We start from the raw sequence: 14,273 nt of genomic DNA on the forward strand, positions 1-14,273 counted from the left end.
CCAGGGCCATCTAGTCCCCGTCCCATCTAGTCCCCGTCCCAGGGCTATCTATTTTGTAGATCCATATAACTTGCAGATCATATTTTGTTTTAGTTTATTTTACATATATTTTACATTTATTTTCCCCTGACCCTACCACCGCGCCCCTAATCGGAGTAAACTAATGGACAAAGACACTTAGGCTTCTACTCCCAGCTAATACATACTTTATACATTTTACATGAGTTATCTTATTTTTAGTCCCACCCTGAACACCATCCAGGTTTGACATATATTTTCCAGCTGTGCGGTGATGTTCAGCAAAAGCTCTGAACCTTTCTATTCTCATAGTTTCTACTGATAGTAAATGAATGATACACATTTTTGCTAAGGGTGTTTATTATATTATTGATCGATTGATTATGACGTTTCAAATCACCCAGCAGTGTTATTTGCAGAGTTGGCTCCAGATAAATGTTGCAATTCTTCTGTCATTCCTGAACCTGCTACCAAAAACAAGCTACATATGGACAGTACCAAAACAAATGATCTAATGATTCTGTCTCTTCGTAGCAAAATCTGCAGAGCTGGGATGGTTGTATCCCCCATATATATTACAGTCTGTTGGTTTCAAGAATTTTGTATTATAATTTAAGTTGAATAACTCTAAGTTTCGTATCCGGTGTCATTTTGTGTGTCAGTTAATAAACCATGTGCTACGGAATCGGTATATCAAGAATCTCTTTCGATTTTTTTTGCAATCTCTATGGCCAAGCTGTACATTTTTTTTGTCATTAAATTTAATTGGTATACTTTTTTATTTATCACAATTGTCTTTAAACAATTTTGGTCTTTAATGCATGGCCGACAGACAAGTTCCTTACTTTCTCCCCCTTCCACTTGCCTCTTCCATTTTTGCGGAAATGTTGCAATTAGTTGTTTTTAATTTTGGGTAGATGAGACATTTCCATATATTTTTGTTTGTGAAATACTTACGTATTCCAACAATGCCGAGAGAAAAATAGAAAAATAATAAATACACAATGACTAACGATAACTTGGCTATATACACAAGGTACCAGTGTATATAGATAATAGGCAGGAGCAGCAGCGTATGTGATGGGTCAAACGAGTTGGAGCAATGCAGTTAGTTCGGGTAGCTATTTGATTAACTATTTAGCAGTCTTATGGCTAAGGGATGGAAGAAGCTCTTCATGGGGCCTGTTGGTTCCAGACTTGGTGCATCGGTACCGCTTGCCGTGCGGTAGCAGAGAACAGTCTATGTGGTAGCTGGAGTCTGACCTTGTTTAGGGCATTTTTTATTTTTATTTTACCTTTATTTTACCTTTATTTAACTAGGCAAGTGAGTTAACCTTTCAGTAATACCCATCCCGGATCCGGGAGCATCCTCATCAAAAAAGCTGACTAGCATAGCCTAGCCTAACGGGACAGGGATATCATATAATATAATTTTCATGAAATCACAAGTCTAATACAGCAAATGAAAGATAAACATCTTGTGAATCCAGCCATCATTTCCGATTTTTAAAATGTTTTACAATGAAAGCACAATATGTATTTCTATTAGCTAACCACAATAGCCAAAGACTCAACCGCATATTTTCACCATGTTTCTACCGCATAGGTAGCTATCACAAAACCGACCAAATAGAGATATAATTAGTCACTAACCAAGAAACAACTTCATCAGATGACAGTCTTATAACATGTTATTCAATAAATTTATGTTTTGTTCGAAAATGTGCATATTTGAGGTATAAATCATAGTTTTACATTGCAGCTACCATCAAAAATATCACCAAAGCAGCCAGAATAATTAGAGAGCAACGTGAAATACCTAAATACTCATCATAAAACATTTATGAAAAATACATGGTGTACAGCAAATGAAAGATAAACATCATGTGAATCCAGCCAATATTTCCGATTTTTTTAGTGTTTTACAGCGAAAACACAATATAGCATTATATTAGCTTACCACAATAGCCAAACACACAACCGCATTTATTCACCGCATAGATAGCATTCGCAATAACCAGCAAAAGATATAAAATGAATCACTAACCTTGAACAACTTCATCAGATGACAGTCTTATAACATCAGGTTATACAATACACTTATGTTTTGTTTGAAAATGTGCATATTTAGAGCTGCAAACCGTGGTTATACATTGTGAAAATGTAGCAACATTTCCCCAGAATGTCAGGAGCTATTTTGGACACTCACCTAATCTGACCAAAGAACTCATCATAAACTTTACTAAAAAATACTTGTTGTATGGCAAATGAAAGATACACTGGTTCCTAATGCAACCGCCGTGTTAGATTTTTAAAAATAACTTTACCATAACAAACAGCTTGCGTTATGGCGAGATAGCGCCCGCCAAAACGGCGGAGAATAGAAATAGAGATAGAGGCACAGAGGCACCATTGTCTGGGTGCACCACTGAAGATTGCAGAAGGTAAATAAATGATCAACAAGTTGGAGGGGCTGTTGCTGAGAATCGGCATATCGAAAAGGTCACAGACACGAACCTACCAGATGTCGCATCCACTGATATGGACACTGAAACTGACACAGGAAATGGAGCAGAGACTTTCAACCATGACACAGGTAATACTGTTGAGGAAAACATTGAACAGCAGCCACATGTTAAAACATGGTTGTTCCAATCTGAAAACTGCACAAACTGTTAAATGGATGGACAGAGAAAGTGGTATTCCACACACAGCAACATTCGAGCAGAAAAAGAAAAAGACCAGAACTAGTACAACTTGCAGTACTCTGAACCAGCTGCCCTTTCTCTTACTATGGTCAGCGGACCTGTCACTTGTAGACATTCTCCGAATTGAAACAATGGACAATCTAGAATGACTGAATGACATTGAAGAGGATGATGTAGTCGAAACAAATGACGTGTCATTTGACCTGGTTTAACAAGAGGAGCTCAGTAATTGGGGGAAAAAAAGTCAAAGACATTGGCCCCAAAAATATCTCAACAAGGTGGACGTGTTCCCTTGAATAATTCTCAACTGGATTAGTGCCAAAAGCGTGGCTAGAGGTTTTGAGGAGCTGGCCACTAAAGAACTCCCAAAAGACTCACCGACATGAGTCTGTGTCACTGACAGTGGTCTGATAGGAAAAAAATGCATACTTAATTCTATGGACGAAAGCTGCATTTCTGCAGGGAACATTGCTCTCAAGGGAGAGTAGACCTGACGTGATGTTTGATGGCTGCAACTTGGCATTCGACACAAAACATGCCGCTGTACAAACCATGCATGAGGATAAAGTGGTTTGTAAACTGAAACCAGAACAAGTGACTCTAAGGTGTCAGCATGTGGGGAAAGATGACTCTGAAACTAGTTGTGCCCTCCACCTTTATATTTATGGAGGCACAAAAGGTGGACATCTAATTGTCTTTAATGGGACGAGGAAGGAAGACTATCACCTATCTGTTAGCGGTCAAAGTATCAGAAGGGTCGTCAGGAGCACACTTGCTAAAAAAAACCTTGCTCCTGCAGATGGAATTGACAATGCAACATTGTTCTCAGAGCTTGCCTAGTTTTTTTTTTAAAAGGTTAAAAAAAATACCACCGGTGAGGCAAAAAGGCCTGTAGTGTGTGTCACGGACAGCTACTCCCTAGTTGATGCTAACCAAGTCTGTGACAGAAAATAATTCATTTTGAGATGAGCAGCATCGAGGGACTTATTCTGGCTCTAGCGGATTCTGTGGTCAGCTACAAAGAAACAGCTGGCTTGACTGTCTGACAAAGAAATTGTCATCCTAAAGGCACTCGATAATGGAGGGTGGCAGCATGTGTAAAAAAAAAACTGTGTCACGTGACATTGCCACATGACCCATTGAAATGAGGGACTTGAATAATGCTTAGCCATTTAATTATTTGTTTTTGTCTTTCAAGAAAAGTGTGAGATGAAGTTTTAAGTATCCTTCAACTTTTGTAATTACGCTGCTCTCCCTCTGTTATTAGTGTGGCTGTGCAGAAGTTACTGTTGGACCGGGCCTGAGCGTAATCGCCGCTATGTACCGTGCCGTGAAGTAAACGTCGTTAAACTGGAACCTAGTCGTTGTGTCCTTTGGAGTTGACACTATTCCCCATATTGTAAGTGCAATACTTTTGACCAGAGGCCTATGGGCCCTGGTTGAAGGTAGTGCACTGCATAGGGAGGGAATAGGGTGCCATTTTGGACACAGCCCATCACTCATTGAATGTGAGGGAGTTTAACTGTGTGTGTGTGTGTGTGTGAGAGAGAGCGAAAGAGAGACAAAGATGGGGAGAGAGTGTTTCCAATGTGTGTGTGTGTGAGAGCCTGTATCATTTTGTATTTGTGTTCATGCCTTGTCTCAGCTAGACGTCCTTAGACTTGGACTACTACTTGGTACTATTTAAAATGCACACACACACACACACACACACACCGAACACACACTAGGCACAAGGAGGTCCGGACAACAGCCCTGCTTCCAGGAAACCCTCAGGAAAGGAATACCGTAACCAAGGGGAAACTCTGACCAAAATAGTGTTTCCCTTAACAGATAATGTCCCGTACACACGCACACACTGATAATGTGCCATTTCGCATAAACTGGGCAGGGCCACTGAAGTTCAGTCCAGTGCTTTGGTTGCTAGATAGGATGTGGTTTGTTTGCTCTAAGGAGTGCCATCTTGAGGGTGGTAACACTGCAAAAGTTCAAACTTTATGATACTTTTTGTGAAACCAATACTCCACGTCACTTTTTGCTAGTTAACACAATTAATTCCACCATTGTTATTGTCGATTTCAAAATATAAGACCTAGTTGTAAGCGCTAATTTAATAGCTTGGTCACCCGCGCGCGCACACACACACACACACACTTGTTACTTTGCACTTTCTCACCGTGAGTGTTTCTGTGTGAACAAGGCTGCACGTCTCTACGTCTTGTTAGCTGCTGTTGCCGTCGACTCTGCCCTACCTCGCGCCCTCTGCAGTTTCCTGTGGGTTCCGTAAGTTACATGATGCCTTTCCAGATAAGCAGGAAATGCAGGCCAAACACTTATGATGGATAGTGTCTCTGTCTCTCTCACCACATTCAACAAAGTCCTTTTCAGGGAGAAATGGAGGCCAGAGAACCGTCCCTCTCCGACTAATGCCAAAAAGCTCACTCCGTCCTGACTGTTCCTTCCTCCCTCTGCAACTCACCCTGCATTTTTAAAACGAGGGAGAGCAAGAACGAGGGTGATAAAAGTTAGAGGGAAAGAAGAGGGAAAGGGAACCAAGAGACGGGAGCAAGAGCCAGGTAATCACAGAGAGAGTGATGTATGAGTAGAGGGAAAGGGAATGCGAGACACAGGAGCAAAAACCAGGTAATCACAGAGAGAGCGAGGGATGAGAAGAGAGAAAGGGAGCCAAGAGACGGGAGCAAAAGCCAGATAATCACAGAGAGAGTGATGTTTGAGTAGTGAAAGGGAACCAAGAGACGGGTGAAAAAGACAGAATCACAGAGAGCGAGGGGAAAGAAGAGTGAAGGGGAAAATAATAGAGACAGAGGGGGAAGGAGAACGCAGACGGATGCCAAAGTGGATTTGGTCCAACACCGACTAGACCGGCTACTTTGTGAAAGTGCGCAAGCGTTTATTTTTTTTTACATGTACATGTATTTCAATCAGTTCACCCACACTGCTTGCACCTGTCAACCAGTGTTTGTGTTGCCAAACACCGGTCAGAAAATATTCAGACCCCTTTCACTTTTTCCACATTTTGTTACGTCACAGCCGTATTCTATGGATTCAATAAAACAATTTCCTCATCAATCTAACCACAATACCCCATAATGTCAAAGCGAAAACAGATTTTTGAAATGTTAGCATATTATTAAAAATAAGAAACAGATACCTTATTTACCTTATTTGCTATGCGAGCTCATGTGCATCCTTTTTCCATTGATCATCCTTGATGTTTCGACAACTTGATTTGAGTCCACCTGTGGTAAATTCAATTGATTGGACATGATTTGGAAAGGCACACACCTGTTTATATAAGGTTCCACAGTTGACTGCATGTCAGAGCAAGTCAAGCCATGGGATCGAAGGAATTGTCCGTAGAGCTCCAAGACAAGATTGTGTGCAGGCACAGATCTGGGGAAGGGTACCAAAAAATGTCTGCACCATTGAAGGTCCCCAAGAACACAGTGGCCTCCATCATTCTTAAATGAAAGAAGTTTGGAACCACCAAGACTCTTCCTAGAGCTGGCCGGCCAAACTGAGCAATCGGGGGAGAAGGCACCTAAAGGACTGTGATTGTGAGAAACAAGATTCTCTGGTCTGAATGCCAAGCGTCACGTCTGGAGGAAACCTGTCCTTGAGTGGCCAAGCCAGAGAACGGACTTGAACCCGATTGAACATCTCTGGAGAGACTTGAAAATGGCTGTGCTTGAGAGGATCTGCAGAGAAGAATGAGAGAAACTCCCCAAATACAGGTGTGCCAAGCTTGTAGCGTCATAACCAAGTAGACTCTGATGCAACCGCTGCCAAAGTATAAGGTCTGAGTACTCATGTAAAATGTGATTTTTATATTTGTTATAAATTTGCCAAAATGTCTTCACAATCGGGTGTTCCTTTGTCATTATGGGGTATTATGTGTATATTGGTTAGGAAAAAAAGTACTTTGATCAATTTTAGAATAACGTAACGAAATGTGGAAAAAGTCGAGGGGTCTGAATACAGAGTGCACTGTATTTTGGATGCTAGAGAGAGTGCCCGTGCATTGATTTATAGCAATGATATTCGACTGAACTCAGCAAAAAAAGAAACTTCCTCTCACTGTAAACTGCGTTTATTTTCAGCAAACTTAACATGTGTAAATATTTGTATGAACATAACAAGTTTCAACAACTGAGATATAAACTGAACAAGTTCCACAGACATGTGACTAACAGAAATGGAATAATGTGTCCCTGAAAAAAGGGTGGGGTCAAAAGTAACAGTCATTATCTCGTGTGGCCACCAGCTGCATTAAGTACTGCATTGCATTTCCTCCTCATGGACTGCACCAGATTTGCCAGACTGTGAGATGTTACACCACTCTTCCACCAAGGCACTTGCAAGTTCCCAAACATTTCTGGGGGGAATGGCCCTACCCCTCACCCTCCGATCCAACAGGTCCCAGACGTGCTCAATGGGATTGAGATCCGGGTCTCTTCACTGGCCATGGCAGAACACTGACATTCCTGTCTTGCAGGAAATCACGCACAGTACGAGCAGTATCACTGGTGGCATTGTCATGCTGGAGGGTCATGTCAGTATGAGCCTGCAGGAAGGGTACCACATGAGGGAGGAAGATATCTTCCCTGTAACGCACAGCGTTGAGATTGCCTGCAATGACGACAAGCTCAGTCCGATGATGCTGTTACACACCGCCCCAGACCATGACGGACCCTCCACCTCCAAATCGATCCCGCTCCAGAGTACAGGCCTCAGTGTAACGCTCATTCCTTCGACGATAAACGCGAATCCGACCATCACCCCTGGTGAGACAAAACCGCGGCACATCAGTGAAGAGCACTTTTTGCCAGTCCTGTCTGGTCCAACGACGGTGGGTTTGTGCCCATAGGCAACATTGTTGCCGGTGATGTCTGGTGAGGACCTGCCTTACAACAGGCCTACAAGCCCTCAGTCCAGCCTCTCTCAGCCTATTGCGGACAGTCTGAGCACCGATGGAGGGATTGTGCTTTCCTGGTGTCACTCGGGCAGTTGTTGCCATCCTGTACCTGTCCCACAGGTGTGATGTTCGGATGTACTGATCCTGTGCAGGTGTTGTTACACGTGGTCTTCCACTGCTAGGACGATCAGCTGTCCGTCCTGTCTCCCTGTAATGCTGTCTTAGGCGTCTCACAGTACTGAAATTGCAATTTATTGCCCTGGCCACATCTGCAGTCCTGATGCCTCCTTGCAGCATGCCTAAGGCACGTTCACGCAGATGTGCAGGGACCCTGGGCATCTTTCTTTTGGTGTTTTTCAGAGTCAGTAGAAAGGCCTCTTTAGTGTCCTAAGTTTTCATAACTGTGACCTTAATTGCCTACCGTCTGTAAGCTGTTAGTGTCTTAACGACCGTTCCACAGGTGCATGTTCATTATTTGTTTGTGGTTCATTGAACAAGTACGGGAAACAGTGTTTTAAACCCTTTACAAGGAAGAGCTGTGAAGTTATTTGGATTTTTATGAATTATCTTTGAAAGACAGGGTCCTGAAAAGGGACTTTTCTTTTTTGCTGAGTTTATTTGGTATTTGCTCGCGAAACTCTAACTTCCTTCATAATGGACACAGACATTAAATTGGTATCCATAAGTTCACATTGATTAGCATGTTCATAAATGGTAAAAAACAAAATGTATCATAAGGTTGTGCGGAGTCTGTCCGAGGAGGTATATGAAAGCTGAGAAGATATTTTAGGTGGGTTTTTTAACGCATATTTAACCCCTTATTTTGGTTGGCACAAAACTCTCCTTACTTCCGTTTGTTTTGTATGGGTTGCCTTCAGAGGAGTTCCGTGACCCTTGTGGGGGTCGTAGAGCAAAACGGAGAACAGCATCATGTTCGTGAGTCTTCCACTTGGTCCTAAACATTTTGAAGGCCAAACCGTTCAGATGATACAAATGTTTTTTTGTGAGAAGACCTATTTTCTCATGGTCTGACAAACACCGCTGTAACTCGTTTTCCTTCCAGCGCAGATGCGGAAGGCCAACATAGGCTGAGATGTATTGAGATGTAGCCCATGCAAAAAAACATATCTTTGTCTTAAACTGACAGGTTTTGATGGGGATGTTTTTATTATGTTACTTTTATTGACGTATGGGTGCGTCAATAGACTTATGGTTTGATTCACAGTTGGTTTTGGTATTTTAACCTGCATGTTAAGATCGTGTCTGGTGGGGATTGACTCAATGATCATGCAGACAATGGGGCGCACAGGCGGACCGATTTGGTCATGGTGTAAGAGGTCAACATCATGACTGAAATGACACCCTAGCCTAAATAGTGCGCTAGTGGTTAGAGCGTTGGGCCAGTAACCGAAATGTTGCGAGATCGAATCCTCGAGCTGACAAGGTAAACATATGTCGTTCTGCCCTCGAACAAGGCAATTAACCCACTGTTCCTAGGCTGTCATTGTAAGGAATAATTTGTTCTTAATTCTTATGGTTGAGATCCCATTAACGGGATTGACTTGACAACAGCCAGTGAAAGTGCAGGGCGCCAAATTCAAAACAGAAATCTCATAATTACAATTCCTCAAACATACAAATATTTTACACCATTTTAAAGATTATCTTGTTGTAAATCCAGGCACAGTGTCCGATTTCAAAAAGGCTTTACGACAAAAGCACACCAAACGATTATGTTAGGTCAGTACTTAGTCACAGAAAAACACAGCCATTTTTCCAGCCAAAGAGAGGAGTCACAAAAAGCAGAAATAGAGATAAAATGAATCACTAACCTTTGATGATCTTCATCAGATGACACTCATAGGACTTCATGTTACACAATACATGTATGTTTTGTTCGATAAAGTTCATATTTATATCCAAAAATCTTAGTTCACATTGGCGCGTTATATTCAGTAATGTTTTGCCTCCAAAACATCCGGTGATTTTGCAGAGAGCCACATCAATTTACAGAAATACTCATAATAAACATTGATAAAAGATACAAGTGTTATACATGGAACTTAAGATAAACTTCTCCTTAATGCAACCGCTGACAGATTTTTTTTTTTTTAACTTTAGGGAAAAAGCACACCATGCTATAATCTGAGTCCAGCGCTCAGAGCACAAACAAGCCATACAGATATCCGCCATGTTGTGGAGTCAACAGAAGTCAGAAATAGTATTATAAATATTCACTTACCTTTGATGATCTTCATCAATATGCACTCCCAGGAATACCAGTTCCACAATAAATGTTTGTTTTGTTCGATAACGTCCATAATGTATGTCCAAATACCTCCTTTTTGTTTGCGCGTTTAGTTCTAAAATCCAAATTGATGACGCTCAGGTCAGACGAAAGTAAAAGAATTCCATTACAGTTCGTAGAAACATGTCAAACGATGTATAGAATCAATCTTTAGGATGTTTTTAACATAAATCTTCAATAATGTTTCAACCGGAGAATTCCTTTGTCTTCAGAAATGCGATGGAACGCAGGTCGCTCACACGGGGGCGCGCTTGGTCAGCTTATGCCAGACACCTGACTCAAAGAGCTCTCCTTCCCTCATTCTTCACAGTAGAAGCATCACACAAGGTACTAAAGACTGTTGACATCTAGTGGAAGCCTTAGGAAGTGCAATATGACCCCAAAGACACTGTATATTGGATAGGCAAACCTACAAACCTCAGATTTCCCACTTCCTGGTTGGATTTTTTCTCAGGTTTTTGCCTGCCATATGAGTTCTGTTATACTCACAGACATCATTCAAACAGTTTTTCGAAACTTCAGAGTGTTTTCTATGGATGGATTTCTATTTTCTGGGATGGAACCAGGGTCTGTAGTGACGCCTATAGCACTGAGATGCAGTTCCTGAGACCGCTGCGCAACTCGGGAGCCCTAGGGAATAGGGTGCCAGCCATAGTGTTTTGATCCTCATGTGCACACCAACATCCAGTATGCATTAAGGGGGAATAAAGGCTTCTGTTCATTAGGCAGCAAATGGAAGAAAACGGACAGAAAAAGGGAGGGACTAACTGGACTTGTCCAATAAAAACGCTCAGTTAGATTTTTCCGTTGCAAGCCAGCGTACTAGAGTGTTTCCCCTAACATTGTACATATGGGCTTTTTGCCCTACCACTAAGCTCTGTCCCCCCGTCTAAAATATTTTGGCTTCAACATGTTGGATTTTGATTTGAGGAGCTAATTTGATTATTTTCCAGATGGGACGCAATTAGTCCTTAAAATAAAATGTTGAAGCCAAAATATTTTAGACAGGGGTGGGACAGAGCTTAGTGGGAGGGAAAAAATCCATATGTACAATGTTAGGGGAAACACTGTAGTAAGCTGGCTTGTGGAGATTCTGGTCCGTAAAATAGTTCTGGCCCTAGACATATGTATGAGAGCTGTTAATGAGCTATGATTAAAAAGACATTATAAACTAAAGTTTTTAAAATGTATAAATTGACCACTTCGGCACATTTGGGCAAACTCCTGGCAGTCTGTAACTTTGCACATACACTGCTGCCATCGTGTGGACAACATCTAAATAACACCTAGAATCGCTAGGTTGTATCACAACTACGGACAAAAAAAAATAAAGCGCTGTTTTTGGTTTGTATTAGCTTTTACGTTTTTTTTAACGTTATATTCTCCGACATTAATTTCACATTTCCTCAGTTTTTCCTTTCAAATGGTATCAAGAAAATGCATATCCTTGCTTCAGGTCCTGAGCTACAGGCAGTTAGATTTGGGTATGTCATTTTAGGTGGAAATTGGAGAAAAATAAGATTTATTAAGATGCAAATTCAAAACCGTACACAAGCACTTACAGGCCAAATACATCTAAACCAACAGTTATGGTGCTTCAGACACATCTGGGGACAGGGGTTAGATACTTACAGTTGAAGTCGGAAGTTTACATACACTTAGGTTGGAATCATTAAAACTCGTTTTTCCAACCACTCCACAAATTTCTTGTTAACAAACTATAGTTTTGGCAAGTCGGTTGGGACATCTACTTTGTTCATGACACAAGTAATTGTTCCAACAATTGTTTACAGACAGATTATTTATAATTCACTGTATCACATTTCCAGTGGGTCAGAAGTTTACATACACTAAGTTGACTGTGCCTTTAAACAGCTTGGGAAATTCCAGAAAAGTATATCATGGCTTTACAAGCTTCTGATAGGCTAATTGACATCATTTGAGTCAATTGGAGGTGTACCTGTGGATGTATTTCAAGGCCTACCTTCAAACTCAGTGCCTCTTTGCTTGACATCATGGGAAAATCTAAAGAAATCAGCCAAGACCCCAGTAAGAAAATTGTAGACCTCCACAAGTCTGGGTCATCCTTGGGCGCAATTTCCAAACGCCTGAAGGTACCACGTTCATCTGTACAAACAATAGTACGCTTGTATAAACACCGTGGGACCACGCAGCCGTCATACCGCTCAGGAAGGAGACGCGTTCTTTCTCCTAGAGACAAATGTACTTTGTGCGAAAAGTGCAAAATCAATCCCAGAACAGCAGCAAAGGACCTTGTGAAGATGCTGGAGGAAACAGGTACAGAAGTATCTTCATCCACAGTAAAATGAGTCCTATATCGACATAACCTGAAAGGCCGCTCAGCAAGGACGAAGCCACTACTCCATAAAAAAGCCAGACTACGGTTTGCAACTGCACATGGGGACAAAGATCATACTTTTTGGAGAAATGTCCTCTGGTCTGATGAAACAAAAATATACATTTTTGGCCATAATGACCATCGTTATGTTTGGAGGAAAAAGGGGGAGGCTTGCAAGCCGAAGAACACCATCCAAACCGTGAAGCACGGGGTGGCAGCATCATATTGTGGGGGTGCGTTGCTGCAGGAGGGACTGGTGCACTTCACAAAATGGATGCCATCATGAGGCAGGAAAATTGTGGATATATTGAAGTAAAATCTCAAGACATCAGTCAGGAAGTTAACCTGTTTGGGCTGCAAGCCCGATATCGGTACACCTATGACAACATCCAGCTCAAAGTGCAGGGTGCGAAATTCAAAAGATATTTTTTTTAAATATTTAACTTTCACACATTAACAAGTCCAAGACACCAGATGAAAGATACACTTCTTGTGAATCAAGCCAACATGTCCGATTTTTAAAATGTTTTACAGGGAAGACAAAATATGTAAATCTATTAGCTAACCACGTTAGCAAAAGACACCACTTTTCTAACTCCATCAGTTTCTTACTCCATCAGGTGCTATCACAAATTCGACCAAATAAAGATATAAATAGCCACTAACCAAGAAACAAATTCATCAGATGACAGTCTGATAACATATTTATTGTATAGCATATGTTTTGTTCGAAAAATTTGCATATTTCATGTATAAACCATAGTTTACATTTCAGCTACAATCAGAAATTGCACCGAAAGCAGCCATAATATTTACAGACACCAACGTCAAATAGCTAATTACTCATCATAAAACATTTCTGAAAAATACATAGTCTGCAGCAATTGAAAGACAGGCATCTTGTGATTCCAAACAATATTTCCGATTTATTAAATGTTTTACAGCGAAAACAAAATGTATCGCTATATTAGCGTAGCCACAATAGACAGAAACAATTGGGCGCCCACGGCCAGTTCACATGCACGACAGATATATGAAATAACATCATAAAATGGGTCTTACTTTTGCTGATCTTTCATCAGAATGTTGAACAAGGTGTCCTCTGTCCAGATGAGTCGTTGTTTGGATTCAGAATGGCAAATGTCCCTCTTCAATTAGCATTGGCACTAGCCGAGTGGCACAATTCTCTCCAACGTAATCAAAGTCAGAGGACGGAACACGGCAAAACTCCCGAAAAAATGTCAATAATCTGATTAAACTATATTGAAAAAACATACATTACGATGATATGGTCACATGTATCAAAAGTTAGTCATCCATTACGGCAGCAAAACAGAAGGCAATCGCACTTCCAAGTCGCGCGATTCAGGTTACCGGAAGTGGACGGTCACGTCATACAAAGAGCTTGTATTCCACCCCAGATCAAGAGAAACACAAAATTTCTTCTCTCACATCATCTTGACACCCAGAGGAAGGCGTGTGGAGTGTAAGTAGACTCATAAGTGTCAAGACCATGTATAGGCATCAAGTTGAAAAAAGCATCGATTTCTGACATTTCACTTCCTGGTCAGGAAAAGTGCTGCAGAAGGACTTCTGTTTCACTCAGAGAAATAATTCCAACTGTTTTAGAAACTAGAGAGTGTTTTCTATCCAAAAAGAATAATAATATCCATATTGTACGAGCAAGATTTGAGTAGGAGGCCGTTTGAAATGGGCACGATTTCACTGGCTACTCAACACTTGCCTTGCAGCCATAAGAAGTTTTTAAAGCTTGGTCGCAAATGGGTCTTCCAAATGGACTGCAGTAGTGGTGGGTATATACTGTATGTGTGACAAAATTGCTAGGTTGGGATATTGCCTAGGGCCTATGAGGGGATCATTTTGAGGATATGCTGTAGTGAATATGGAAAGCAGGTGGTGATCAAAATGTTAGTGCCACTACTA

At 41.3% G+C, this 14,273-nt stretch overlaps 1 protein-coding gene across 1 annotated transcript in view; it reads left to right on the forward strand.

Moving 5' to 3' along the window:
* Positions 1–14,273, forward strand: part of LOC120019609 (serine/threonine-protein kinase MRCK beta-like) — a 119,339-nt gene that overhangs the window by 19,849 nt on the left and 85,217 nt on the right. The window lies entirely within an intron of this gene.

This window comes from Salvelinus namaycush, chromosome 24 (genome assembly GCF_016432855.1).
Source record: "Salvelinus namaycush isolate Seneca chromosome 24, SaNama_1.0, whole genome shotgun sequence".
NCBI classification, from domain to species: domain Eukaryota; kingdom Metazoa; phylum Chordata; class Actinopteri; order Salmoniformes; family Salmonidae; genus Salvelinus; species Salvelinus namaycush.